The following is a 27329-nucleotide window of genomic DNA, read 5'->3' as shown; positions in this document are numbered from 1 at the left end:
GGGTAGGAGAGTCTTGAAAAACAATTTGTTCTGTTCCGCTTACAGTTTCCGAGTTGGTCTCTACATGATAATACTGTCCGAGTGACGGGAGTGCTTCCCGAGGAAAGGACATTTGGATTAAACGGGTTGGAGCAGCCCCGCGGTATGTGAATGGTCACCTCCTCTAAGAAGCTCCCTTTATCCTCCTCAGTCCACACGGATTTTTCCTTAGGATTTGTTCGTAATAGCTATTTACCCACTGCCTCATAACCTATGTTTTTAGTTTTTTTTCATGTTGATCCATTCAGCAGATGTTTGCTGAGGCCCTCCTTTGTTCTAATCATTGGGGATGGGATTTTGGACCCAAGTGGCCCTTGACAACCAAGCAGGTTCCACACAGGCCGGGAGAAAGAAGATCTAAATGCGAGCAACAAGTGTAGTTCAGAGGTGAGTGTGAGGAAGGCTTATTTTCCTTGATTCTAGAAGGTTACGTCAGACGAGGAGGCTGAACCTGTGTGGACACGTCCTGCTCTTTGGGAACCTTGACCGCACACACTGTCCCCGGAGTTCATTGTTTTGGTGATGCCGTTAGGGTACTGCCGGTAACAGGACCGCCAGGGCCTGCAGGGCTGCCGGTGCTCCTGGGGGCAACGTGCAGAGCTTTGCCAGAAGGAAAGTGGTTCGGCGGACGTACCCCGGATATGAGTGGTTTGTGGGTTACGTTGATTTTCCAAAAATGGAAAGAAATTGGGGATGAGTTTTGAAATTCAAAGAAGATAACGTACTTCATGAGTTTTTTAGGATTGGCTCCCCAGTTTGGAACTCCACCAGGTGGGAGAGGACTGGGGAGCAGGTCAGGAAGTTGCCGTCTGCCTGCTGCTACTGAGGCGGCGCTCCTGCCCTTAGGTCCTCATGTCGTCTCAAGTACTCCCTGTCTTACTCCTGAGATCTTAGAAGTAGCCAGACAGGGTTGCCTGTAAGCACGTTACTCTTCCCAACAACACTGCTGCAGTGAGCACAGATTAGACTCTACACTACCAGCTCGCGTAATGTGAGAGTTTCTGGTTTCAGCCTTTCAGCAGTGAATTTGTTCAAGAGTGTTACCTCCTAGGAGTCACGATAAAACAGGTCTGAAATGTAATATCCTCCTATAGTAGCTTATTAAGGATATTTCTCGGAGTGTATATGTAGTTGTCAAGTTATTATTTTTATCTTTAAAACTGTGGCCTTGCCACACTCAGTTTGCCACTTGCCTAAACTCAGTAAAACTTAAAGAAGTCAGGTCCTCAAGCATAATTTAAACAATTAGATGGGAGGTGTTTTTTGTTTTTTGTTTTTAAATTTGGGATTTTCTTTTCCATTACTTGTTGGCAATTCAGGATGTGTTATATGTCCTTCTGCCTTCACTTGTCAGACCTTTGCTGCATACCTAATGTGTATCAGCATTTGGTGCTGAGAACAGAAAGCTGAACAAAATATGGTCCTTCCCTCAGTAATGATGTGGTTTGGTGAGGAGACAGGCGCACACAAGTCCCATATAGTGGACCAGAAGAGAAGGATGTGAGGACGCTAAGGAACTCGGAGACAGGAGAGAGCCGTTCTCGCGGAGGATGGGTGGCATCAACCAGGGTAAAATTTACAGAGAAGTTGGATTTGGTCTGAGTTTTGAAGTGGACAGAGACAGACCATCACCAAGTGGTAAAGGGAAGCCTATCTTTATGGTAAAAAAGGAGTTTTTAAGAGACATTGACCATAGCAGAAAGCACAGACAGATGTTCGTTCCACTGGGCAAGTACTTACTCCCTTGCGTTCCTTACCTGGCAAAGACTAAACCAGTATATAAAATGCAGGAATATGTCGAGATCTCCATGCCCTAGAACTCAGTCTAAGAGTCCAGAATAATGGGGACAAAGAATAATGTGAGTGAATAGAAGTTTTAAATTGGTACGGGCAGAGATGAGTGAGCTGGTTGTGATTTAGTGGAGGTGAGGTGGCTGGGCTCTGCCTGGAGGCATCTGTACTTGCGCTGGCTGGGGCCGCTGTTCCAGGTGAGGGAGAACGGAGGCACGAGGGCTACAGAGAGCACTTGGTGTCTGGGGAAAGTGAGGACAGCATGGGATGGGTCCCCCATGGGTCCCCAGACCCCTTTCTTTTGCCACCCTTCCACTGCTTATCTGTTGCTGCCTTAGAAGTCTACCCAGAACTCAGTGGCTTAAAACAACAGTTACATTTGTGATCTCCCATGGTTTCTGTGAATTCGGGACTCAGGAACAACTTCGTTGGACTATTCACGCTGAGGGTCTAAAATGAAGCCACAGTCGGATGGTGAGGACTAGGGTTGGGGCCGTCTGGAAGGCTCTTCATTTGCATGTCTGGTGCCCAAGCTGGGAGAGCCCTCCTTGGGCCTCTCTGTCTCACCGTGGTCTGTCTACATGGTCTCCTTAGCATAGCCTGACTCTTTACTTGGAACCTCAGGGCTCCAGAGGCATACATCCGTGTCCTGGACGAATACAGGTGGAAGCTACATCACCTTTTCTGACCTTGTCTTGAAAGTCACATGGAATTCACCCACGTCCCCTCTGCTGTTGTCAGAAGCCTGCCCAAATTCAAGAGGAAGGCCCTGTAGTGGGGGAGTTTCAGTGTCCTTGTGTAAAAGCATGTGGAACAAGATATATTAGATGGCCGCCTTCGGGAAATACAACCTGTCACAGCCTCAGAGTCTGCAAGAGCCAGCAGCTTGCTTTCTCGGCTCTCTAAAGGGATGTCAGTGAGACACAAGGAGGAGTTGTCTGGCAGCCCTGGGAAAACTTTTATTTTCCACATAGCAGGAGTAGCCATGGCTGTGACCCCCTCATGCTTACCCTACTGAAAATGGCTGTTATGCCAGGAGCTGTGGCAGCCATCTTGTGGCCCTGAGGAAAAGGCCAGAGGAGTCAGAGGGGCTGGCTCTGGCAGGCTCATAGTCTGCTCCAGCTGCCGTAACAAAGGACCGTGGTCTGAATGGCTTTTAAACAATAGGAATTTATTTCGCATCATTTTGAAGGCTGGATGTTTGAGCTCAGGGTGCCAGCACGGTCATGTTCTGGTCATGGCCCTCTTCCAGGTCACAGACTGCCAGCTACCCATGGTCACACTGCACATGTGGAAAGGAAAAACTCTTCTTTGTCTGAGATACTGTCTCTCAGATTTCTGTGGCCTATACCTGAAGACTTTCTATGGAGATAGTACATGATACTACATAATATGGCATAGGTGAGTTGGTAAGATTTTTTCAATTTTTACTACATGAAATTTTAATGGGCAGTGGGAAGCCACTTGAGCTTCTTGTATAGAGTGTGAAATCAGTCTGTTAATGAAATATTTCTCGCGAGTTTGCTACATGCCTTGCACTATGTTATTATGTGTAAGGGAGATAAAAAAAAGCCCCAAATAACATGACTGTTGCTAAGTAACTTACAATTTACCCGAAAAGAGAAAAGCAAATGGGTAATAACAATAGACATATGTATACTGCCTCTCTTCGTGTGCCAGGTATTAAGCTCAGATGTTACATGATTTATCGAATCAAAGTCGGAAATAATGAAGAAGTTGCGCATATTTTTAATAGACGAAGAAACAGATGCTTAGAAAAGTTTAATTTTAAGTTTATGCTGCTGTTTCTAGTTTAAGAAGAATTTTCCCTATAAGTAGAGTTTTCTGACCCTCACTTGACAGTCCTTTAGCTCACATCCAAGCCTCTGCGTCTGTGCGAGCCGCCGCTCCTGGGGTCGAAGGCGCGGAACGAGCACGATGGGAGCTCGGCTTCTGAGGAGCCAGTCCAGCCGGGGGCTGAGTTCTCCAGAATCACATTTGGAATGGCACAGCATTTACTGAGGGCCTTCTGTGAGCTAGGACATTTTAATATGTTCTCTTGCAATACATGGAGGTAAGTCTTATGATGGGAATTTACCATGGAGTGTAACAAACCATTCCTGAACTTAGTACCTGGAACACCAGTTGTAGCTCACGATGCTGTCGGTGAGCGGTTGGGCCGGGCTGAGCAAGGTGGTTCTTCTGGGCTTATCTAGACCCAATTGGGTATCTGTGGTCAGCTGCAGGGAGCGAAGGTGCTCTGCTCTGTGACCTGGCAGGCTGTCATTTGGAGAGACAGGGGCAGCCAGGCCACGTGTCCTCATCCCACACGCTGGGCTGGGCTTGGTTTCACCGCAACGTGCTGGAACCTGAGAGAGGCCAAAGTGTTCAGGATCTCTTGCACCCAAGGCTTGGGACGGGCACACCCTCTTTTGGGCGGTGTTCTGTTGGCCACGTCACAGGGCAAGCCCAGATTCAAGGGGTAGGTAAATAGGCTTTCCCTCCTGAGGGGAGTGACTGTGCAGGGTCACACGGCAAAGGGGAAGCGGTGAATTGTGACCGACCATTCTGCAGTCTCAAGCAGTACAGTAGAAATGTGTGCCAGTGCACCGGGACTCACAGGACAGTCTCCAGGGTTTCTGTCTGGGGGGTGTGGTGATACCGGGCACAGAACTTGGGTGACTGGGATGGTGGGACAGTTTTAGTGGGGAGGTAAGTTCAGTTTGGAAATGTCGAATTAGAGGTGACTGGGTTATCCAAGTAGACGAGAACTTGTATTTAATTGGAAATTTGGACCTGGCGAAGTCAGGGTTCAAGAGTGAGAAGTTGGAACCATTTCAGTCTTTGAGGGAGGAGAGAGGAAATCTTCACTGCTCTTGGCAGTAAACTGGCCTTGGGAGGGCCAGGCTGGAACAGGGGGACCAGGTGGGGGCTCTGGAGTCACCCGGGAGACAGACAGGGCTGGTGGCACCTGTGAGGACAGTTGGAATGGCTATATTTGGGACATATTTTGAAGGCAGAGGAGCTTTTAGATGGCTTAGTTGGTTGGGTATCCACCTCGGGTCATGGTCTCAGGGCTCCACCCTCAGGCCGGGGTCTCTCTCTCCCTCTCTCAAATTAAAAAAAAAAAAAAATTAAAAAAAAATATATATATATATTTTTTCGGTAGAGATGACAGGATTTACCGTCTGAGAAGTGAAAGAGGAAGAGAGGACTTAGAGCTTTCTGGGGCCGATGAGCTGGAGGAGGCGTATGAGGCCGGGATGAGCGAGTGCCGTGTTGGGGGCATTGACACAGCATTCTGGAGCTCAGGGAGGAACTGAGATGGAGATGAAAATTTGGGAGTGCCCGTGTGTCCCTGATACTTAACACCACTTAAGCAAAAGCCACTAGATTGGATGAGATCACCTAGGGGTGCTGTCAGGATGCGATCGGGGCTGGATTCAGGGTGGTGGCAATAGGAACAGAAAGTGGGAAATGCAAGAATTACCTAAAAGAAAAATGAACAGGGCTTGGTGACGGATACAAGGATACAATTTAAGACGCTAAGAAAAAGGAGGCTTTACAGGTATCTCCTGGATCTCAGGAGGAGTGTGAAGATAAGAGTAGAGAAGCTTCTTGGTTTTGTTTACTTTAAGGTCTTGTCAGCAGACACTTTATTACTTTCATCTTTGTTCCAGGCAGCAGGTGTGATCACTTGGCCTGGGGCTCCGGAGGGGCCCTCCGCAGGGGGTTGTCACACTCTCCGAGACCCTCGCCGGCGCCTGAAGCACACTGTCCCCTTCGCTCTGGCAGTACCGCAGCGTTAGGAAGCAATTTTGCTGAACAAATATTTCTCAGCCCTGAAGTGGCCTTTCTATGTTTAGCAGCCAGGCCTTAAATAGCTCACTCGGTTCTGTCTCACAACTTTCAAGCAAAACACAGTTCTGGAAGAAATGCTCCTGACCCAGGCTTTAGTCCACGTTGCTCGGAAGGCAAGGGCAGTTTGGTTAGGTTGTTTGTATGAGAAGTTGGACCCGCTGAGTAGGGCTTGGGGGCTACATAGATGATTTTTTATTTGATAAGAACCCAGGCTCCAGACAGAAACAGGTTGACAACGTGCTTGCCCTGAGGCTCTTCCCCTGGTGAGAAGTCAGCCATAGCCGTGGCTGTGGCCGTGGCCAGGGTGGCCGCACGGTGGGTTGGCCAGGAGGAAAGCCGGGCAGAACCCTGCGTGACACGGGTCAGTGCCGGAGAGCCCTTCCGGCAGGGGCGCTGGCCCTGGGTCTCGGGGTGTGGGCAGGACTGCCGGGGGGGAAGGCAGACGCCTCATGTTTGCACAGACAGAGAGTCCTCTCTTTCAAAGTAGTGTCTCTTTGATTTCTGACATGCTCTGTGCCTCCATGCCATCATTTTATCTGAGACCGATGTTCTGACGTTTTGGGTGTAGAAGGTACGAGATGCACACAGCACGGAGCATGGAGGCCTCCTCACGGGGCGGGAGCATCACCTCGTGATCAGACATCATGCTGCAGCCGCGCTCACTGAGCGGTGCGAGTAAAGGCTTCCTAGAGCCCTGGGCCAGTTCACAACAGATTTTTGTAGCCAAAGAAGTCCGCTCAGGTTTTGTCATCAAATGAGTTAGTGAGAAGTAATAGATTTTCAGAGATTTTGAGAGTTCAGAATTGTGGCTAACTGACGGTGGACTCCTGTTCCAAGTGTAGGATTCCGTGTTTTATTTTCTTCTCCTTTCACGGGCTTGATGGTCCCGAGTGTTGTGGGGGATGCTTTAGGACGCGGGGTGAAGGGACCGAACCTGTGGCTTCCTGTGCAGGGTGAACTGTGCGTTCTGAGCTGTTGAAGCCAGTCGCTATCCGAAGACTCAGGCGTGTTTGTTCTTTTTTTTTTTTTAAAGATTTTATTTATTTATTTGACAGACAGAGATCACAAGTAGGCAGAGAGGCAGGCAGAGAGAGAGAGAGGGAAACAGGCTCCCTGCTGAGCAGAGAGCAGGATGCGGGGCTTGATCCCAGGACCCTGGGATCATGACCTGAGCCTAAGGCAGAAGCTTTAACCCACTGAGCCACCCAGGCGCCCCAGGTGTGTTTGCTCTTAAGGAAGGTTAATATAGTTTGATTTGTCTGTCTAAAAGCTCAAATTATGAGTATTTAAATTCTCTCTCTCTCTTTTTAAAGACTTTGTTTATTTATTTATTTGACAGAGATTCAGCGAGAAAGGGAACACAAGCAGGGGAGTGGGAGAGGGAGAATCAAGTTTCCTGCCAAGCAGGAAGCCCCATTCAGGGCTCAATCCCAGGACTTGGACGGTAACCTGAGCCGAAGGCAGACTCAGACACCCAGGGGCCCCTATCCAAATTTCTCTTTATGAAACTTCAGGCAGAATGACTTGCCAGCTTATTTGTTTGCCTGTCGGTGTCTCTTAGTAGGCAGGAAGCTCTTTTCAGGTTGGTGATGTGCTGGCGCCTGGCATAGGAGACCCGTCTGCCTGCACACGTGTGTAGGAAAGGCAGGAATAGGAGGAGGAGTAGGGATGTAGCTGCAGCTTGATGCTTAGACGCCAAAGTCTCCCATGTTTATCAGAAGCTTCCAGAGCTGGTGGTGTGCTCTCTTGTACTAAACTCTCACAGGCAGACTTTAAGAAATAGATTTCTAGGAAGTCGTCTGCCTATGTGACTGCTCTGGGGTTGGGGAAAATTTACATATACCTCTATCTGTCTGATTAGTACTGGGCTCTGGCCAGGGTCTCTTGTACCTGCTAATCCTTGAGAAGTGGAAGGCAGGAAGTTGGTTTCCATGCCCTGTGAAGTTCTGGGGACTTTCTCTTATAGCTGAATGGGAAGACAAACCTTCCAACACTGTAGGTCTCCCCCTCTAAGAGAATAATGGAATCCCTCCTTTCTTCTTCATTTGCCAGGTTCCTCTGGGCAGCCGAATGGACAAGAAAGAACTTTGGAGCCCAGCAGACTAGGGTTTGAGTCCTTGGTCTGCCATTCCTTACTAGTTACTTTTTGTTAAAACTACCTTAAATCTCTGAGCTAGGTTTTCATCTCTGAAATAATGATTAATAGATAAGTTCTATGTCACGGGTCTGCAACAGAGATGAAATTAGGTACTTTCAATAATGTGGTGCAGGACATGCCACCCAGTAAGCCTGGAACAATGACAGTCTCCTTTGACCACTGACTGTCTCTTTGTGCGCCAGAAAACTTGTGGATAGCTACGTCTGGCATTTATCTGGGAAGTTGAGATGTCATTACAGCAAGGATTGACATATTAATTAGAGCAGTGTCCTTTTCACGTAAGCAAGTCAAATACCATAATAAATACCATTAATCTTGGGAAGTTGAAAAGGAAGCCCCAAGAGGCAAAGAGAGCAGTGCTCAAAGTGGAATGAGAACTTGGGGTCAAGGATCACGGTCACAGCCAATTTAGCAACCAGTGGATCCTAAGCATTTGCAGGAGCCATGTGGCAGATTTTGTTGAAGCTGGGACCAAGTGCAGCCCATCCTGCGGTGGACCATCCTGCTCAGCACCTGCCTCGAAGTCCCATCATCGTTCCGGTGTAGAAGCTAGATTCAAACTCAGTCTTGCAACCTCAGATCTGGGGTGCTTCCTGCCACCTTACCCTCTCTTAGAATACCACCACCTACCCAGTGTATGTTTGATAGGTGTCAGTGATAATAAAACTTTACTTTGTGAATTCTGTGACATCTTGTGTCCTGTTTCCCTGCCTGTAAGATGGGGATATTTACATCTACTTTTATCGTACTTCTGTGAGGATTACAATGGAATGGTTTAAGTCAAAGGGACACTCACAATTTTACAGCTATTTTAGGTCTCATTATCAAGGTGTGGATTTACATTGTTTGAATTAGAGTAGTACCTGCTTTTAAGGTCATGGATAACTAATTTGGAGGTGAAGCTTTTATAAAAGTGAATAGAAATGCACCATGAGGATTACAGGAGGAACAGATAACTAACCCACACCTGGGATGGGGCTGGCAGGTGAGGACACAGTGACTGCGAACTGTGCTTTAAGCTGGACTTGAAAGGTCTGAGGGATGCAGGCGGGCAGAGGCAGGCCTTTCTGAATCTGTGGGCGCAGCCAGAGTAGAAACCTGGGGAAGGGGCACCTGGGTGGCTCAGGGGGTTAAAGCCTCTGCTTTCGGCTCAGGTCATGATCCCAGGGTCCTGGGATTGAGCCCTGCATCTGGGCTCTCTGCTCAGTAGGGAGCCTGCTTCTACCGTACCCCCCCACCCCCCCCACCCACCCCCATCCCGCCTGCCTCTCTGCTTTACTTAGTAAGTGATCTCTTGCAGGTGATCTTGTAATCCCTTGATCACTTGATTACAAGTGATCTCTGTCAAATAAATAAATAAAATCTTAAAAAAAAAACAGACCTAGGAATGGCTCCTCAGGGCACACGGCACTGTACGATAGCACTGGCCTAATGTGCTCACTGCAGACCCTCACACAGAGTCATGATCTTTGAGATTAAATGGTAACTTTCAGCAGGGCCAACTGGATAGGCACACTTGGTGAACCCCATTAAAGAGTTCCAAAGTAGGTGACTCTCACTCTTCTAGGAGTTGAATGTGGCTTACAAAAGGCTTTGGTAGAAAAGGAGAATAAAAAAGGAGCTGGATTTGGCAGGGAGTAAGTGGGTGAGGATCCGTGCTGCAGAATGAGATCTTACCATGAGACTGTGGGTGCCGGAGGTGGGTCCAGCAGGGGCTGCCTGGACTGTAACAGAAGAAGTAATACTCTGTTTCTTTAAAATGTGTCATCTCCAAGATTCTGAACACAAGTGCTTTCTAACATCTAAAGGCAATTCTTTCTTTCTTTAAAGATTTTATTTATTTGAGGTGGGGGGGGCTGAGTGGGGGAGGGGCAGAAGGAGGAGCAGATGCCTTGCTGAGGACCTGGACTCAGACATCATGACCTGAGCTGAAGGCAGGTGTTTAACTTACTGAGCCACCCAAGTGCCCCTAAAACTGATTTATTCCCTGAGCACAGCACATGTTATGACGGGAGTAATTTATTTTGAAATTTGACTTTTAGTATAAGAACTGTATACTTGTTTAACATTAACTTTCCTGTCATCTTCTTTTTCTTCTTCTTCTTCTTCTTTTTTTTTTTGAGAGAGAGTGTGGGGAGGGAGGGGAATGGGAGGGGACAGGAGAAGCGGGGGAGAGAGACTCTTAAGCAGGCTCCATGCTCAATACAGAGCCCAGTGGGCTTGATCTCCCAACCTTAAAACCATGACCTGAGCTGAAATCAAGAGTCCAACACTTAACTGGCTGAGCACCCAGGTGCCCGCACCTCACCTTCCTTTTTTTTTTTTTTTTTTTTTAACTTTCCTGTTTCCTTATTAATTAGCAGTGGTTGGTCCTTTCCTCAGTCCAAGTGTTTTAATTTGCTTGACAGGTCATTAGACAGCTGCCTGAATTGGTTTGAGGCAACATTATCACCCTAACTAGAATGAGCAGCTGACTGTGCGTCTGTCTGAGGTGTCAGACGTGAACTTGTCCTTGCTCTTTGTGGCCGATGGATTCTGGCAGCAAGATATTCTGGGGTGTGCGCCGAGGGGCTTGTTGGTTTAGAGCACAGTCAAGGGCGCACCTCATAAATGTCTAGAATGTTTCATATGAAGAGACTGCAAAAAAACTATCTGCTTGATAAACTTACCAGAGGTAGCCTTAGAAATTCTAAAATTAATTCAGGATGATATCTCTCAGTACCCAGCCCCAAAGTCAGGCTTTTATTTGGGTTAAGAGTTGGTTGACTAAAATAAAGAGATGCTTTGATCTGGAAAGCGGTTGCTCTCACCTGTCTCAGTGGGTTGCTGGTGTGAATGTGGGTTCTGAGTTTAGCACTCCATAATTACCAAGAAAAAATAGAAATAGTGCCTGATCACCTCCTGGCCTCCCACCCCTACCCCAGTTATCATCTTGGTAAAGACACCAAGGGCTTGTGATGACCGTTCATGACAGGCAGAACGTTCTAAGACCCTTCTTGCCGACTTTTGGTGCATCTGGCTCCCAGGATGTGTCACCTCTGCATTCAGGGCTTCCAGCCCAGTGCCCCCTTTAATTAGGCTGTGCAATTGAAGGTAGCTGACAGGAGGGTTTTGGTCAAAACAAGGAACACATTGTGGCAGAAAGTGCATGGCCTCAGGAGTCAGCAGACTCTGGCTTAGGATCCTGTCTTGCAGTTTAGTAATAATGTGTCACCTTGAGCAGACTACTCTTGGAACCTCAGATTTTTCTCTGAAATGGTGATACCACCTGCTTCAAATTGCTGTGATGATTGAACTAATATGTATATGTATAAGACATATATACATATATAATTACATACACATAATGTGAAGTTCCTTATTTAAGGTTAATTTTTATTCTCCCTTCCTCACTAGTCATGCCATCAGACATGGGGCCGTATGGCTTGGCTTCTGTCAGTCAGAAGTTCACAAATACGTTGTATAATATCTTGATTATAAGATTGCAGTTGTTTAGCTGAAATTTTTACCCCAAATCTTATTTTATTTAAGCCTAGCCACAATTGTCAGATTACTCTCCCTCTTAATAGTTTCATTATAAATTATATAACAGGTAAGCTTGGTTTCTGAATTAGAATAATAAATTGGGAATTCCAGAGCCCAGACCTTAATAAAGCAGTGAATTCTCCAAATTTAACAAATAAAACCTTTTCAATTAGAAATAATTTGGAGGACATCCAGTCTTTTGTGGTGACAAAATGACATTTGTCAGTCAAGTACTAGTAGATATATACTCCTAGTCCTGTTTCAGAAGAGTAGTATTTGCATAAAATGTCTATAGGTTCTAATAGAAACAGTGTAGTACAGTTTCTTTTTACTACTTACTACTTTAGTATATCTTACAAATACATTTTTCAAACAAAATAATGCATTTATAAATTTTAAGTTACATTATAAATTTATAATATATATTTTATTATAAATTTATAATATATATTTTATAATATGTTATATATAATATAACAATTATAATTTGTATATAATTATAAATTTATAAATTATAAAGTACATTTATAAATGTAATTTATTTCATTTATGGGAAGAAACCCTTAACTCCTTGACTATGACTGTAGTTTGACAGAGTTGCAAAGTTCAGACGGGACATTCCTCACTGGGAAAGGCGGTACATACTGCGGTGGCTAAGTGCCAAATGAAAGCCAAACCACCGGGGTTAGAATCTGCATTAGCCATTTGTTAGCTGAACCACCTTGGGCAAGTTCCTAAACCTCTCTGTTTTCTATATTCTTGTGCAAAATCAGGACAGTAATAATTTCTGTCTCGTAGGGCTGTTGAGAGGATTAATTGAGTTAATACCTGGAAAGCACTTAGAATTATGTCTAGCACATGTGTGTTAGCTGTTTCTAAAACTTTGAAAATTGAGGAAGAATTTGTTTATTTTGTTAATTTCTTTGATCTCAAAATGACTGTAGGAATAGACAGATTTTGGGGAAAAAGTCAAATGGAAAAATGTTGTAAGAGCAGAGGATAAAATCAGGCAGAAACGGCATGCAGCGCAGTTGGCAGAGTGGGTTGAGCGTGTAGGGGCTAGAGAGGAGAAGAAGTCATGTCACCGCATAATCAGTGTGGAACTCTTTTTACAGTTCTGTCTGTTAACGCTTTTGTGCAAGTTCGTTGTACCACACCGCAGTGCAAACCCAAATTTGAAGCCCATGTCTCGTCTAGAGTATCAGAATTTCTGTATGCTTTATATAGGAATGACCCCACATATATCTTAAAGCTTCACGAAGTACTTACCAAATAGGTGTCCTTATTTGAAGGGATTGAGCGAGACTGGCAGGTAGTTGATTAATACAAAAAAAAAAAAAAGGGGAAGAGAGAAAGGTTGCTTCAAATAGGGAATCATTAAAAACTGACGCATAGGGCGCCTGGGTGGCTCAGTGGGTTAAGCCGCTGCCTTTGGCTCAGGTCATGATCTCAGGGTCCTAGGATCGAGTCCCGCATCGGGCTCTCTGCTCAGCGGGGAGGCTGCTTCCCACTCTCTCTCTCTGCCTGCCTCTCTGTCTACTTGTGATCTCTGTCTGTCAAATAAACAAATAAGGTCTTTGAAAAAAAACAAAAACAAAAACTGATGCATAGGCACCTTAAAGATTTTACTTAAAGCATAATTTCTGAGTAGCATATTAACCACTAAACAGCTTTCCCATCTGTTCACTGCCTGGATCCTGTGATGTTTTCCCCTTGCCCAGGGCATGTGCTACTCGATGTGAAACACGGCACTGCCGGTATTTTACTTGGGAGAGGCTCCGATGGGATCACAGCTTGTCTTTCTTACACACAAATGCACATGCACACACACTCTTTTATTTCTTTTAGAAGTTTTACTGAGGTATAATTCACATACCATAAAACTCACCTATTTGACATTTCCATGTATAATCTAATAGTTACAACCATTTATTATGAGTAGGATTCTAAAGCCGCCGGGAAAGGAAAGCCAACGGTGTGCACCCTCTCCCTAGATTATTTTCTCTGGTTTTTGAGAGTTGTATCACCCTCACTTAATTCAACTGAAATCTTTTTTAGTGACCTGCCTTTATTTATTCTTTGCAAATTTAACTTAGGTTTCATGGTAAAATTCATATTCATGAATGTGCCTGTGAACACCTCAAACTCACTCCTCCAAAGAATGAATTCTGTAGTTAGTCGGTTTGGCTGTCATATCTAGGATTTGTTTGCATAGTTACTTGGAGAGAACTAACTGCTTTAGGAGATTCAAGTATCTAAAATGGTTAAATAATGATCTCTTTTCCATTTTCCTAGCAAATTGCCAAACCCCATGGAACTCATACAGCACAGGACTTGGTGATTTCTGTGCTTAGCTAGCAAATAATTAACCCTGAGATTTTTTTTCTATAGAAGAGTGGTAATAAAATTGGTTTTATCCATCATATAAAGTGCTTAGAGAAAAATAGTATCCTCATTTTCTAATGAATCAAAGTCCTCATCACAGGTGTGGTTTTCTGGGCAAGTATGGGTAGTTTTTGTTTAACAAAACAGTCACCCAAAACTAAAATCTGTTTTTAAAAAAATAGGTTTCTAAAGTCCTCACAGTAAATCGACTCTAACTTATGGTCAGTGTTATCATGCAAATCTTACTACGAACTATAGAGCACAGACTCGACTGCACTGAGTTTTCTGGTGACAGCAAAGGTGATACTTCCCGCCCCAGGCAGTCACCCTCGCGGACATTAGGACTTCCTTTGGAGAACACAGGCCTGTGTCACTCTGTCCAGTGTTCAGTATCTCTCATCCCTTATCTGAGCTTTCAAAAAGGAATGTCCCAGCTCAAGAAGATGGGGCTTGCTAATTCATAGTTTCAAAGAGATATCATGAAGCCAGAGTAAGCAATGTCATAATTTTGCCCATTGTGGTACATTTTTTTGTTGGATACTTCCAACAAACAAGATATTGTTGTATAAATTATTTCTTAGGCTTTAATTAAAATAATTAATTGCAAAACTCTGTAAAGGTGCGTATGATTTGTGTGGTGTGCGCTTTTTTCCTGGAAGCTGGCAAACAATGCTTTTGACAAGACTTCTGTTTATCAGTATGGATTTGTTCAAAAGATTGCCAGAGCCCATTGGTACCTCTGACGCCTCATGTGTCGGAAAGGCCCTTTGTTTGAGGTTAGAGTATCTGGGGGAGAATATAGCCGGGCTCAGGTTTGTTGAACAAAAGTTGGGGTGCCTGGGTGGCTCAGTGGATTGAGCCTCTGCCTTCAGCTCGGGTCATGGTCTCAGGGTCCTGGGATCAGGCCCTACATCGGGCTCTCTGCTCAGTGGGGAGCCTGCTTCCCCTCTCTCTCTGTCTGCCTTTCTGCCTACTTGTGATCTCTCTCTGTCAAATAAGTAAATAAAATCTTTAAAAAAAAAAAAAAGTTGTGCACGTGGAAAAGCAGTTAGGCTAAGTAGTTGTGTTTAGTTTTAATAGTGTTAAAACATGTTTAATTACATAAGTCACCTGTGCACAGTGAGAAGTAAAGAAGTATGTGAAGTGAAATGTCCTCTCTAGTATCTGGAGAAGCAACCATTGCTGGCGGCGCGGTAGTCTTCGCGAGCTTTTCCCTGCACACAAGAACGGGCCAAAAGACACATGCAGTGCATAGAAAGGAATGCAGGTTTTTGTAACACAGACTAAATCATGGTATACCTAATCAGCAGCTTGTTCGTTTGTTGGTTTGTTTGATTTTCTGTACATTAACTATATGTGAACTTCTTTTGTCAGTATGTTTAAAAAAAAAGAAAAAGAAAAAGAGAAAGAAGAAAAAAAGAGAAAAGGATTGTTATTCAAATGAATGGGTGTACCATTAAGTAATTATTCAGCCATGTACTGGTGACTGTTTTGTCTGTACTGACTTGTTAGCATCTCCAAAAAAAAAGTAACAACGTGAATTCCAATCTGATTCTCCGAATTCTGTCAGTTCCACCGTATGGCAATGTGCTCCTGGCTAGGGAGCAGTATCTACAAATAACTGTGTTACTGCACTGTTGACCTCTTCCAAAAGCTGACTTTATGCAGCAGAGTGTTTATACATAATTTAACAAGGTGGCCCCTAGGGTAAATTGGGCCTAACTGTTAGTCTTTATACTTCATTTCATCAAATACATTTGTAAGTGGAAGTGTCTTCAGAGACCATCTATAGGATGGGGTTTATATGGCAGTTTCCTAGATAAGGAAAAGTCATTCCTCTACCCAGCAGATGGAAAATCAGATCACAGCAGGAAAAGGAGCTGACAACACGCTAAGATCACAGCCCATGTACCAAGTAATTGGAAAGTCAGATGATCAAGAGGAGAAAAGCACACCATTTATGGTTTTGTGGAAATTGAAAACTCAAGGCTGTAGAATTTCACTCAACTCAGTACATTTATTTTATTTTGCATGGGTACTATGTTTAATATAGGAGTAAAACAAATATTTGTAATAAGAAATGGCATGGGCACTTGAATGTAGTAAGGATTTCTTAGTGTGTGGTATTTGTATATTGATGTTTGGGAGGCAGAGTATTGCTTATTTAGTTATTTGTTTATTGCTTCTTTCTTTCTTTCTGTAAAATGTAAAATAAAAACTATAAAGTATTTTATTTTATTTATTTTTAAAGATTTTATTTATTTATTTGACAGAGAGAGATCACAAGTAGGCAGAGAGGTGAGGGAGGGTGGAAGCAGGCTCCCTGCTGAGCAGAGAGCCCGATGTGGGGCTTGATCCCAGGACTCTGAGATCATGACTTGAGACTAAGGCAGAGGCCCAACCCACTGAGCCACCCAGGCGCCCCTAAAGTATTTTAATATGAAATGGAGTACTATGGCCTTGTATACAGCAAGGTCATTAGCTGTCATTCTCTGTTTCCTTTTAATAATCCCAAGTGTAAAGAGCCGCATGCCCCAGACAAGGATTAAGGAGTTGCGATTTAAACCAAACAGTCAGTAGCCATTGTTTAGAATCAGTTGTAATTGATGAGGTCTCTCTTAGGACTTCTAAACATACAAGGCAAATTTGGTGAATACTTTACAATGTATTTTTCTCTTGGCAACACCATGTTTTTTTCCTTAAGATAATATTTAAAACAGACCAGAAATACTGATGGCAGGGGCTTCCAGATGTATTTCCATATGTGGGGCGAAGGACCTGAAATTCCTGGGTCAGGAATCAGGGAGCCTGCAGTAGAGGTGGCAGCAGGCTCCTCTGCTCGTTTTCTGGCGTACATGGTTACGTGAGGGCAGCGGTGTTCACTGTGTCTTTGCCAGCGCTCGGTGTGGTGTCTTACAGTGACCCCTTGTCATTATTGTGGCTTAGGAATAGACCGTTTGTGTTACCTGCCCTGCTTTCCCTGGGGGTGAAGGAAGCTCTGCAAGGGTGGGCTTTTCTCCTTTGCTCACTCTGTATTCCTAGAGCCTGGAATAGTGCGGGGAATGTGGCAGACACTCAGTAATGCTGTTGAGTGAAGTAACAGTATCTGCCCAAGTGTAACTGACACAGAGTAGGAATCTGAGTCACATTATAGGAAGCCCAGAGGCAAGTGGCTCCTGCCATTTTTCAGAAACCTGAGGCAACATTTCTGCAGTCCTCTTGGCCTTTGCCTCATGACCACAAGCTGGCTACTGCAGCTCACTCCATCTCTCGAGAGGTAAAGGCAGGAGAAAGCAGGATGGGGTGGCTTCGGCAGATATCTATCTGCTCACATCACATTGGCCAGTCCTGACTGCGGGGGCGGGGGCGGGGGGTGTTGGGAGCAACGTTGGGTATTTCTTTGCTCACTAGGAAAATTAGCATTTCCCCTGATTTATTATTTAGCATTTTCTCTTCATTTTTCTTTGTATTTGGTAGACACTTTTTTCAGTTCATTTTAATTTTTAAGTTTACTGATTTAGCAGTTTCAGTTAGCATTAGTTATATCTATTTTGGTTGTGAGTTACATAAATCTGACTTTAACTTAACCAAATTAGAAGATTATTGCCTGTTGTGACTGAAATTCCCCTGGGGTTTACGCACTTAGGGGGCATCTTCTGCTCTGCTTTCTGCATGTGTTGACTATATTCTCTTCCATAGGTTCTTCCAAAGTATCTGTTTTATTTTTCATTGCAGTGCATTTTTTTAGTTCTTTCTTGCTGCTTTTTTGAATTTTTAAACTTAAATCCAGTTAGTTCACGTACTGTGTTATATTAGTTTCAGGTGTAAAATACAGTAATTCAACACTTCTCCACAACACCCTGTGCTCATCACAGCAAGTGCCTTCCTTAACCCCCATCCCTATTTCCCCCACTCCCACGCTCCTCCCCTCTGGTAACCCTCAGTTTGTTCTCTATACTTAAGAGCTTGTTTCTTGCTCTCTCTCTCTCTCATTTTTTCTGTCTTTACTTGTTTTGTTTCCTAAATTCCACATATGAGTGAAATCATAACGGCGTTTGTCTCTCTGTGACTTATTTCACTTACCATTATACTCTGGTGCCACCCACGTCATTGCAAATGGCAAGATTTCATTCTTTTTTATGGCTGAGTAATATTCCATTATATATCTATACCACATCATCTTTATCCATTCATCAGTTGATGGACACTTGGGGTGCTTCCATATCTTGGCTATTGTAAATAATACTTCTATAAACATAGGGGTGCATGTAGCTCTTTGAGTTATTGTTCTTGTATTCTTTGGGTAAATACCTAGTAGTGAAATTGCCGGATTGTTAAGTAGTTTTATTTTTAACTTTTGGAAGAACCTCCATACTATTTTCCAGTGGCCGCACCAGTTTGCATTCCCACTGACAGTGCACAAGGGTTCCCTTTTTGGAGAAAAAAGGAAACACTTTGCCAACATTTGTAGTTTTTTGTGTTGTTGATTTTAGCCATTCTGACAAGTGTGAGGTGGTATTGTAGTTTTGATTTGCATTTCCCTAATGATGAGTGATGTTGAGCATCTTTTCATGTGTTTGTTAGCTGTCTGTATGTCTTCTTCAGAGAAATATCTGTTCATGTCTTCTGCCCATTTTTTAATTGGGTTATCTGTTTCTTGGGTGTTGAGTTTTTGAAGTTCTTTATATTTTTTGGATACTAGCCCTTGCTCAGATAAGTCATTTTCGAATATCTTCTCCCATTCTCTAGGTTGCCTTTTAGTTTTGTTGATTGTTTTCCTTTGCCATGCAGAAGCTTTTTATCTTGATTGTCGAAGTCCCGGTAGCTTATTTTCCTTTTGTTTCCCTTGCTTCAGCGGGCATATCTTGAAAGACGTTGCTGTGGCCAACAACAGAGAAGTTACTGGATGTGTTCTCCTCTAGGATTTTAATGGTATCATATCTTATGTTTAGGTCTTTAATCCATTTTGAATTTCTTTTGTGTATGGTATAAGAAAGTGATCCAGTTTCATTTTTTCACATGTAGCTGTTTAGTTTTCCCAACACCATTTGTTGAAGAGTCACTGTAGGTGTTTTTGATAGCCCCAGATATCTGTGACCCCAATAGCTCATAGAGCCAGGTAGAAGGTAGACACGCTGTCCCCCAGGGCTGGTGTAGTCACCATGAGCATCTGGGTGGAAGGCCTGGTTGGGGTATGTGAGGGTCCTCCCTGTTGCCAGCTGGCCGGGAGGCACAGGGACGTGGTATGCTGGCATACACACGTGGGTGGGTGAGGAGTTGCTCCCTCCCTTCTGGAAACCAGGAGTGCTAGACACAGAGAAGCAGGGGTGTCCACTGGGGATGTGAACAGGAGCGTACATGTTTCTCTATAGCCGGTCTCGTGTTTTTCTTTGATTTTCTGCTGTTGCCTCGAAGCTTGGTAATTGTCAGTGTTTAAAGATGTCATATCTGTACAACTCTGTTTTACACTGGCTATGCTGTGGTTTGATATTTCTCTACTATGCTAAGTCCTCCTGGAGTTGACCTGAAATGTGATGTGGGTGAGATTGCTGACTTCGCCTCACGGCTCTGAGCCACGGCAGCTGTGAGACCTCAGGCACATTGTGGAATCTTTCTGTGCCTCCATATTCCCATTGTAGGGATAATAGTGGTTCTTACTAGTAGAGTAATCCTCCAGCGTAAATGAGAACATGCATGCGATCCCATCACCCGAGAGCCCAGCAGAGTGCTGGCCCACTGCTGACCCAGTGTGCTCAGCTGCTGCGTTAGTGCTACCCCCTCTGGCATCCCCTCTCCTCTACCCTGTCCGGTCACATCTGTCATGGGAAGGTGGAGCCCTGCTTCTCTCTTCCCTTTTGTCTTGTTCTCATGCTGACTTTATCACTTGCGTGTTCTTGGCAAGAATCATCCTTGCTTTTCGGCAGTTCAGTCAGATGACTAAGAAACATTTACAAAAAGCTTAATTCTGTGTGTGCCTCTTTGGAGACAGAGGTGCATTTTTTACGAATCAAGTAAGTTCTGTGGTAATCAGCTTTTGCTTTCTTTACGTCGGGGCAATATTTTAAAAGGTAGCATTGAAGAGGTACCACAGCTAATCCGTGAACAACATGGGTTTGAACTGTGTGGGTCACTTATATGCAAACTTTTTTTTAAAAATAAATACAATACAGTACATAAAATTTTTCTTATGATTTTCTTAATGTTTTCTTTATTGTAGGAAGACAGTACATAATACATATACAAAATAATGTTAATCAAATATGTTATCAGTAAGTGTTCTAGTCAACAATTAACTATTAACAGTTACTTTTGGGGGACTCAAAAGTTACACATGGATTTTTGACTTTGCAGGAGGTCAGTATCCTTAATCCCCATGTTTTTCAAGGGTCAACTGAATATGGAAGAAGAATTAATTATTATGAAATAGATCTTTGAAAATACACTAAAGGAACCAAATTTTTAATATAGCTTTTCTAGTTTTCATGTAATCACATGTATGAAGTTATGTAAGTAATATATTTATTTCGTTAAAAAAAATGCATACCAAGAAGAATATGAAAGCCTTTTAGAGTCCCATCTTCTAGAGATAAGCATTGTTTACATTGGGGTATCTCCTTGCAGACTGCTTTTGTATACAAACATACACATATATTGTGGTATCATTTAATTCAGTTAAATAGTCACAAGTAGGAGAGGTTTAGAGGGTTTTTTTTTCTCCTTAAAAAAAAAAAAAAACAAAACTTAATTGTTTTAATTCCCTACAAGAAATACAGACCCATTTTTTGGAAGCACACACATTCAGAATGCTGGAGGAACTGGTGGAGCCTTTCTGTCCGTACTCTGATGGGAGCACAGTGGGAGGTAGTATGGCTTCAGGCTGCTTCATTTTTATACCACATTGACTCGGGGTTGAAGAAAGTGGATCCTGATGGGATTGAATAGCTGAGGTAATTATGAAAAGCAAGAATGTGTTTGCTCAGTGGGAGAAATATTTTCAACAATAAGATGAATTTTAGGCGGAAACTGACAACCTCGTGGGGAGGAACCAGAGGGCATCCTGGGAAGTGGTCCTGGAGGAACCCCTGCAGCAGGGGTGCTGTTCAGGGGACAGACTTCATGGACACTGCCTTGAGTCGGGGCACGTGTGTCTCAGGGTCGCCCTGAGGGGCGCGGCTCAGCCCAGGCCAGAGTCCAAAGTGCCTTCTGGAATCTGGTCAAGACGGGAAACTGCTGCGCTGGTGTATCACCTGTCAGTTCTCCGCCGACCGGGACGTGACAGGATCGCCCTTCTACTTCCCTTGGGGTTCGGTGTTTTCGGTTAGCCTGCCATATGCAGGGAATCTCGTGCGGAGCCTGGAGAAGCTCTGCTGATTTCCCACGCCCCCTTCTCCCCCACCCTGCGTTGGCGATGGGGTCCCCGCGTGAAGACAGTGTGCCACGAGCCCCCAGCTCACACTGGAGGGTGAAGCGTGGTCGGGGAATCACCCTGTGCCCTTCCAGCCCGGGAGAGGTGCAGCATTATTCGTTCTTGCAGTGAATCCTGACGGCCCCCGTTTTTCCATTTATCCTGCGAACTTGGAAGTCCGTGGCCTGCAAGTCCGAAAGACACAGACCTTATGGAGGGCGGCGGGGGCGGGGGCGGTCACGGCCCAGATGCCGTTGGCGTCCGGCGGGGACGAACGCCCCCTCTCCTCTACCCACGCGAGGTCCCCAGGCGGATCTCTCGACAGAGCACCGATGAACAAGAGGAGAGCGCGCGTGGGTTTACTGTGTGTCTTACGTGGCACGAGAGTCTTCCCGAGGAAACACGCTGCGAAGAAGGGAAGGGGCTGAACCTGTGTGGGCGGAGGCGACGTTCGATGAAGCGCCGGGAGTCGCGGCCGCGGGCGCGGAGCAGTTGGCTGGGGAACGTGGCGAGGCCCGTGTGCTCCGACCCTCTCTCCCCCTCCTGCCGCGGAGAGAGGGACGCTCCTTGGCTCTCGGCCGGTGCTGCTTGCTTTAAACACTGACCCCTCGGAAGCTCTCTGTGCGGACGGGCTAGAGCCCAGCTTAGCGAGCACCCTCAGCGCTGCCCGGCCGCCGCACGTCTGCGCCGAGCTCCTTCACGGTTCTGTGACTTTCGAGAAAAGGGTAATCCGGAAGGGGTTGAGAGTTTTTATCTTCCGTCTGTCTCTGGCTTGTCGGTCAGCCGCCGCCCTGGGGGGTTCTCACCAGGCTTTCCGGCCCCGGGCCCGGAGCAGGCACGGCCTGGCCTCGGGTCGCTCCGGCTGCGCGGTCTGGCAGCCTCACGTGAAGACCACGGATCGCGGTTAACCGATGAGGGGTTCACCAAGCAACATTTAGCTATGCCAATTTATTGAGGATTACCATTTTGATAAAGTCTATCAGATTAAAGAATTTTATTTCAGAGACCTTTCTGAGGTTACTAAAGTGAATTAAAGTAAAGATTTTTTTTATGGAGGTACGATCGACATCCTAGTTTCATATGTACATCATAATGACTCAGTTTTGCGTGTATCTTGTGAAACGATCACCACCACAAGTCCAGTTAATATCTGTCACCACGTGGAGTTACAGAAAAAGTTTGTGTGTTGGACTAGGACTTTTCATATCTACTCTCTTCTCAGCTCTCAGATATGCAGCGCAGTATCATTAACTGTGCTCCCCACGCTCTCCGTCGCAAACTCGTGATTGTTTTGTAGCTGGAAGTTTGTGTACTTTGGACCCCCTTCACCTGTTTCACCCACCTGGCGACCCTCAGCGTTAGTCACCACCGATGTGTGGTGACTCTGTAGAGCCTGTATGTCACCGTTGTTGTTTTAATTCCATGTGTAAGTCAGGCCATATGATATTTGTCTTTCTGACCTGTTTCACTTAGTATGATACTGTCAGGGTTCATCCCTGTTGTCAAAAAAGGCAAGATTCTATTCTCAGAGGTTGAGGGGCTGAAGAGTATTCCACTGTGTGTATGTGCCCATCTTCTTTATCTGTTCATCCGTCGATGGGCACTTAGCCTATTTCCGTATCTTGGCTACTATTAATAATGCTGCGATAACCATAGAAGTGCATTTTTCTTTCTGAATTAGTGTTCTCTTTTTCTGCAAATAACTACCCAGAAGTGCAGTTGCTGAATCATAATGATAATTCTATCTTTAATTTTTTGAGGAACCTCCGTACTGTTTCCCGTAGTGTCTGTACTGGTTCTTATTCCCACCAACAGCGCCCAAGGGTTCCCTTTTCTCTACATCCTCGTCAATCCTTGTTATTTCTTGTCTTTTTGAGTTGAGCCATTCTAACACGTACGTGGTGACATCTCAGTGTGGTTTTGATTTGTGTTTCTCTCATGATTAGTGATGTGGAGCACTGACTCCACTGGCCATCTAGGTCTCTTCTTTGGAAAAATGTCTGTTCAGATCCCCTGCCTATTTTTTTGATCCAGTGTCTGGATTTTTGCTGTTGAGTTGCTGGAGTTTATGTATTTTGGATATTGACCCTGATCATCTCCTTTGGTGAGCAAAAGCTATTTTTAGTTTGATGTAGTCTCACTTACTTGTTTTTACTTTGGCCCTGGTTTTTTGAGCCAGATCCAAAAAATCACCACCAAGACTGATGTGAACAAACTTACTGCCTATGTTTGGTTCTAGGAGTTTTATGGTTTCAGGTCTTACATTCAAGTCTTTAATCCACTTTGAGTTAATTTTTGTGTGTGGTGTAGGGTGGGCTTTGGAATCTGACTGATCACGGTCCTCCCTGGCTCCATCCCACTTGCTGAGAGATTTGGGGCAAATTCATGAATACTTCCAACGACCGTTCCCTTAGTTTTACAGTGGGCATGGTCCTAATGACCCTTAGCAGTTTTGCATGGGGATTAAATGAGATGATGTGCAAAGTGCCCAGTCTCGGTAAGTCCAGAATGAACGCTGTTTATTATTCTCTGTAGCAGTTTTACTCTTCGCAGCAGTCCTGTCTCTTAGGTGTGGGTGCGTCTGTTCTACAGATGCAGGAACTGAGGCTCAGGGAGGTGACACAACTCACCCATAGCCACACTCCCCTGGCAAGTCATGTGTGTCTTTTTTGATTATCCGTGCTCATGATGGAATAGAGTTGACTCTTGTTTTTCATTTAGAGGTGGCTGAATTCTTTGACCATCCAAGCTGCCTTTGATAATTCCCTTCAAAAAGAGTTTATGTTCATATCTGTCAACAGGCTACAGATATGTATGGAATAATGGAAAAAAGTGAAGCTTTAATAAACAGTAACACGTAACTGAATGCAAATGCAGAGTTGCTAAGATGGAATTTAGGTTAAAAAAGAATTCAGGGTATGTATCAGGTAATTCAGATATTGACCAGGAGCCCATGTTAAGTTACACTACAGAAGCACATGATACCAAAAATTCAACACTAAGACGTGTTTTAAGGGAAGGGGGACCCTAAGTGTTAAATATGTTAGGGAACATGTGAAAATGTTCTGTTTGCAGCTGGTCACAAGTCCACTCCAGTTTCCACTCTACAAGGGAGCACTGGGCAGGAGAGGAGTCACTTGGTTGTTTAAGAAATTCCAGACAATTAGGTTTTAGCAGGGAGTGCTGAAGTCCCCTGACTTGGGTGTTTGGAGACATGTGACAAGGGACACCTCCCCACCGGTCCTCTGTGTGCCGCTCCTTAGCTCTCTGCACATAATCCTAGCATCGCCTACAGAACTCACTGCTGGGTAGTGACTTGCATACTTGTCTCCCTGCTCAGAGCACTTCAGGTGTGTGAGCCCAGGGTCGTACTCAGCTAGATCTCTGGCTCCAACACGGTGTCAGATGTATTTGAGTGCTCTGTAAAGGTAAGAAGTCCCTTGGGGTCCTCCAGGACCTTTTATACATTTTATTTTTTAAGATTTATATATTTATTTGAGAGAGTGAGAGAGAGCACGCGCGAGTGGGGGAGGTGGGGGGGACGGGAGAGGGAGGGAGAGAACCCTCAAGCAGACTCCCCTGCTGAGTGCGGACCTAACACAGGGCTGGATCCCAGGACCCTGAGATCATGACCCGAGCTGAAACCACGAGTTGGCCGATTCACGGACCGGGCCACCCAGGCGCCCCCCATACCTTTTAATTGCGGTGTAGCCAGTATCACTTGCATATTAATTCTGTAGTCTCACCAGGCCCATACTTGTAAAGAATTGCGTTGGAAATGACTTACATCATCCTGGTTATAGTTTCGGCAATGCAGAGTTTCATTCCTAGCCTTTTGAAATCAGAAAGACTCCTACTTGAATCTGACAGGAAGCACAGCTGGGTTTTTTCCCTCCTAGTTCATATTTATTTTGTGTATTTCTGTGTGTTGTGTAACTGAAAAAGAATGATGACATTTCAGCTCTTCATACAGAGCCATGATGGAGCAGTACGGTGTTCTCAGCTGTGTTTAGAAGTAAGCAGAAACCAAGGCCTCAGGAAGGCCTCAGGAAAGCCTCTGGATTGGGAAGAGCTATGGGTAGTTGTGAGCCGACCAGTTGTTCCCGGAAAGGAGCCAGGACTGCAGAAAGCATGGTGCATGTGTGTGCGGGCATGGTCCAACTTTTGTCTGCCGCCCTTGTTCCGGATTCTAAGTGTAAGGTGTCCCACAGCCCAAGAAGTAAAAAGCAAGTGTCAGACGGGTGAGTGACAGATGGAGCTGCGTGGGGCCTCCTTCACTGGGAGGTGTCCCTGTGGAGTGACGCCCTGGCCTCAGGTGTGTGCGCGGCCTCCCCAGCATCCTCCCTGACCAGCAGCTCTCATGGGCTTGACCACTCATCCTCGGGTTTGTAGCTGCCTGAGCCAGGCCGCCTCAGGTGCTGCGCTTCCAGTGCTGTCTTCTAACTCGCACTGCACCTCAGAAATGCCTCGGGAGGTTGGGGTCACACCTCCGCACTCTGTTCTTTTTGTTTGTTTCATTCTTTCAGATGGACACAACTTCTTTGTAATTCTGAGTGACCGACCGGTTTTTATAAAGGCCTCTGTCCCCACGTGCATTTCACTGTGGTTGAAATTAATCACTCAGGAGCAGTGCGGTGTTCTGGAATGATACTCAGGAGCCTGAATCTTAGTGCTGGCTCTGCAGAAAGCAGGGAAGCGTCTTCGGTAACGCTTGTGTGTATTTTGTCTTATATGCAAAATGCTCTCTGACTGATGAGAACATTATGAAGGTTCCCATGGATATTATGAGGACAAGTTAAATGAAATTCTTTCGAGATACTTGGAGCTTCAGAAGCAAAACCTAGTTCTAAGTTGACCTCCTGTAGATGATTCATGTCTTCCATATGGCATTGTCTTCTTGATAACCATGCCTTTAAAAAACTGAAATGCTGTTCTTAAGGCATCAAGGAGAATCCAGCAATAATACTTAAATACTGAAGTCTTACCCCTCTTCCCCCCTTTAACTAGGAAGTGAAAGAGATTTCAGTTAATTTTGGTGACCACGACTTCCTGTGTGGGACTGCCGCATCTTCATTCCTATTTTCTCACCGACATCCATTCTTCATTATCCTTATTTTTGTGCTACAAGTAATTTTATAACAGTAACCATGGTCAGCACTCTCTGCTCACTGAATAAAAGAAAAAACTGATCCATGACTGCATCGTGCGCTCATGGTCTTTTCTACTTCAATTCCATTTCAGCTGCTGAGCACTAGCCCTGGGGGAGGACTCCTCCAGGCCCCGGCAGCGCCAATGGTCACGGCACAGTGCAGTGCGCAGGGGAACGCAGCCGAGTTGGAGGGTAGCTGCGAAGTGGGACATGGAGGCAAGAAAAGCCTGCTGTGGGAGGTCAAGTCAGCTGTAGCTGGCCCATGGAAGTTGGTCCTCCGTGTATGCTTTCACCTCTGCTCCCCAGACTGCGGCCCAGTACCAGCTGGCCCGGGCCTTCATGCTGCTGCCAGCTGAGAACGCCGGGCAGCTCCTCCTTAGGCTCCTCGTCTAACTGGAGGCTGTGCCAGTTCCAGGAGTGCCAAGAAGCTCTCAATGGATACAGCCCTTTAGGAAAGCTGTCCCAGGACTCTGGGGAAGATCACTTGGTGGTATCACTGAGGAGGGCTCCTGTCCGTTTCTGCCAGGATGTCCTAGTTGGTTCATAAGAACTTTTACTAAGGGAGCCACTTCTGCCTAGCACCAGGGCCCTGTGAGGTGGGGAGAAGTCTGGGGAGAGTGGTCTCTCTGCCCATGAGTTTGTGGGTTAGCTTAAATATAAAACACAGAAATGGGAAATCATTTGAAGACTTCTTAATGTGTGCACAGAGGTTGACAGGGAATGTGGTCACTGGCGGGGGGATATGAGGAACTTACCACTTCGAGGAGGATGAGTGCCCATTTATTTGGACTAAGGTGTCGTGTACATCCATTAACAGGGGTGGGGCCAGGGGGAGACAGAAAATAGGAATCGGGAGGAATGTGTCAAATACGTTAAGACAGTTGTGTTGGAAGTACTGAATTTCAAGACATTTTCTATTTTCTTTTTCTTTTTTTTCCTGTGTAGTCTGAATTTTGCTTAGTGTAAATTGACTACGTTCATAGGGAAAAAAAATTAAAAGGGGAAATTATAATAAA

The 27329-nt window shown here is 45.1% G+C and overlaps 1 protein-coding gene across 3 annotated transcripts in view; it reads left to right on the top strand.

The window, feature by feature from the left end:
* The window catches only part of TULP4 (TUB like protein 4), a 230501-nt gene that overhangs the window by 102340 nt on the left and 100832 nt on the right, over positions 1 to 27329 (top strand). The gene's annotated exons all lie outside the window — the stretch shown is intronic.

This window comes from Neovison vison, chromosome 1, assembly GCF_020171115.1.
Source record: "Neovison vison isolate M4711 chromosome 1, ASM_NN_V1, whole genome shotgun sequence".
Lineage (NCBI taxonomy): Eukaryota > Metazoa > Chordata > Mammalia > Carnivora > Mustelidae > Neogale > Neogale vison.
The sequence above is the reverse complement of the archived record's forward strand: the minus strand, read 5'-3'. Positions and strand labels throughout refer to the sequence as shown.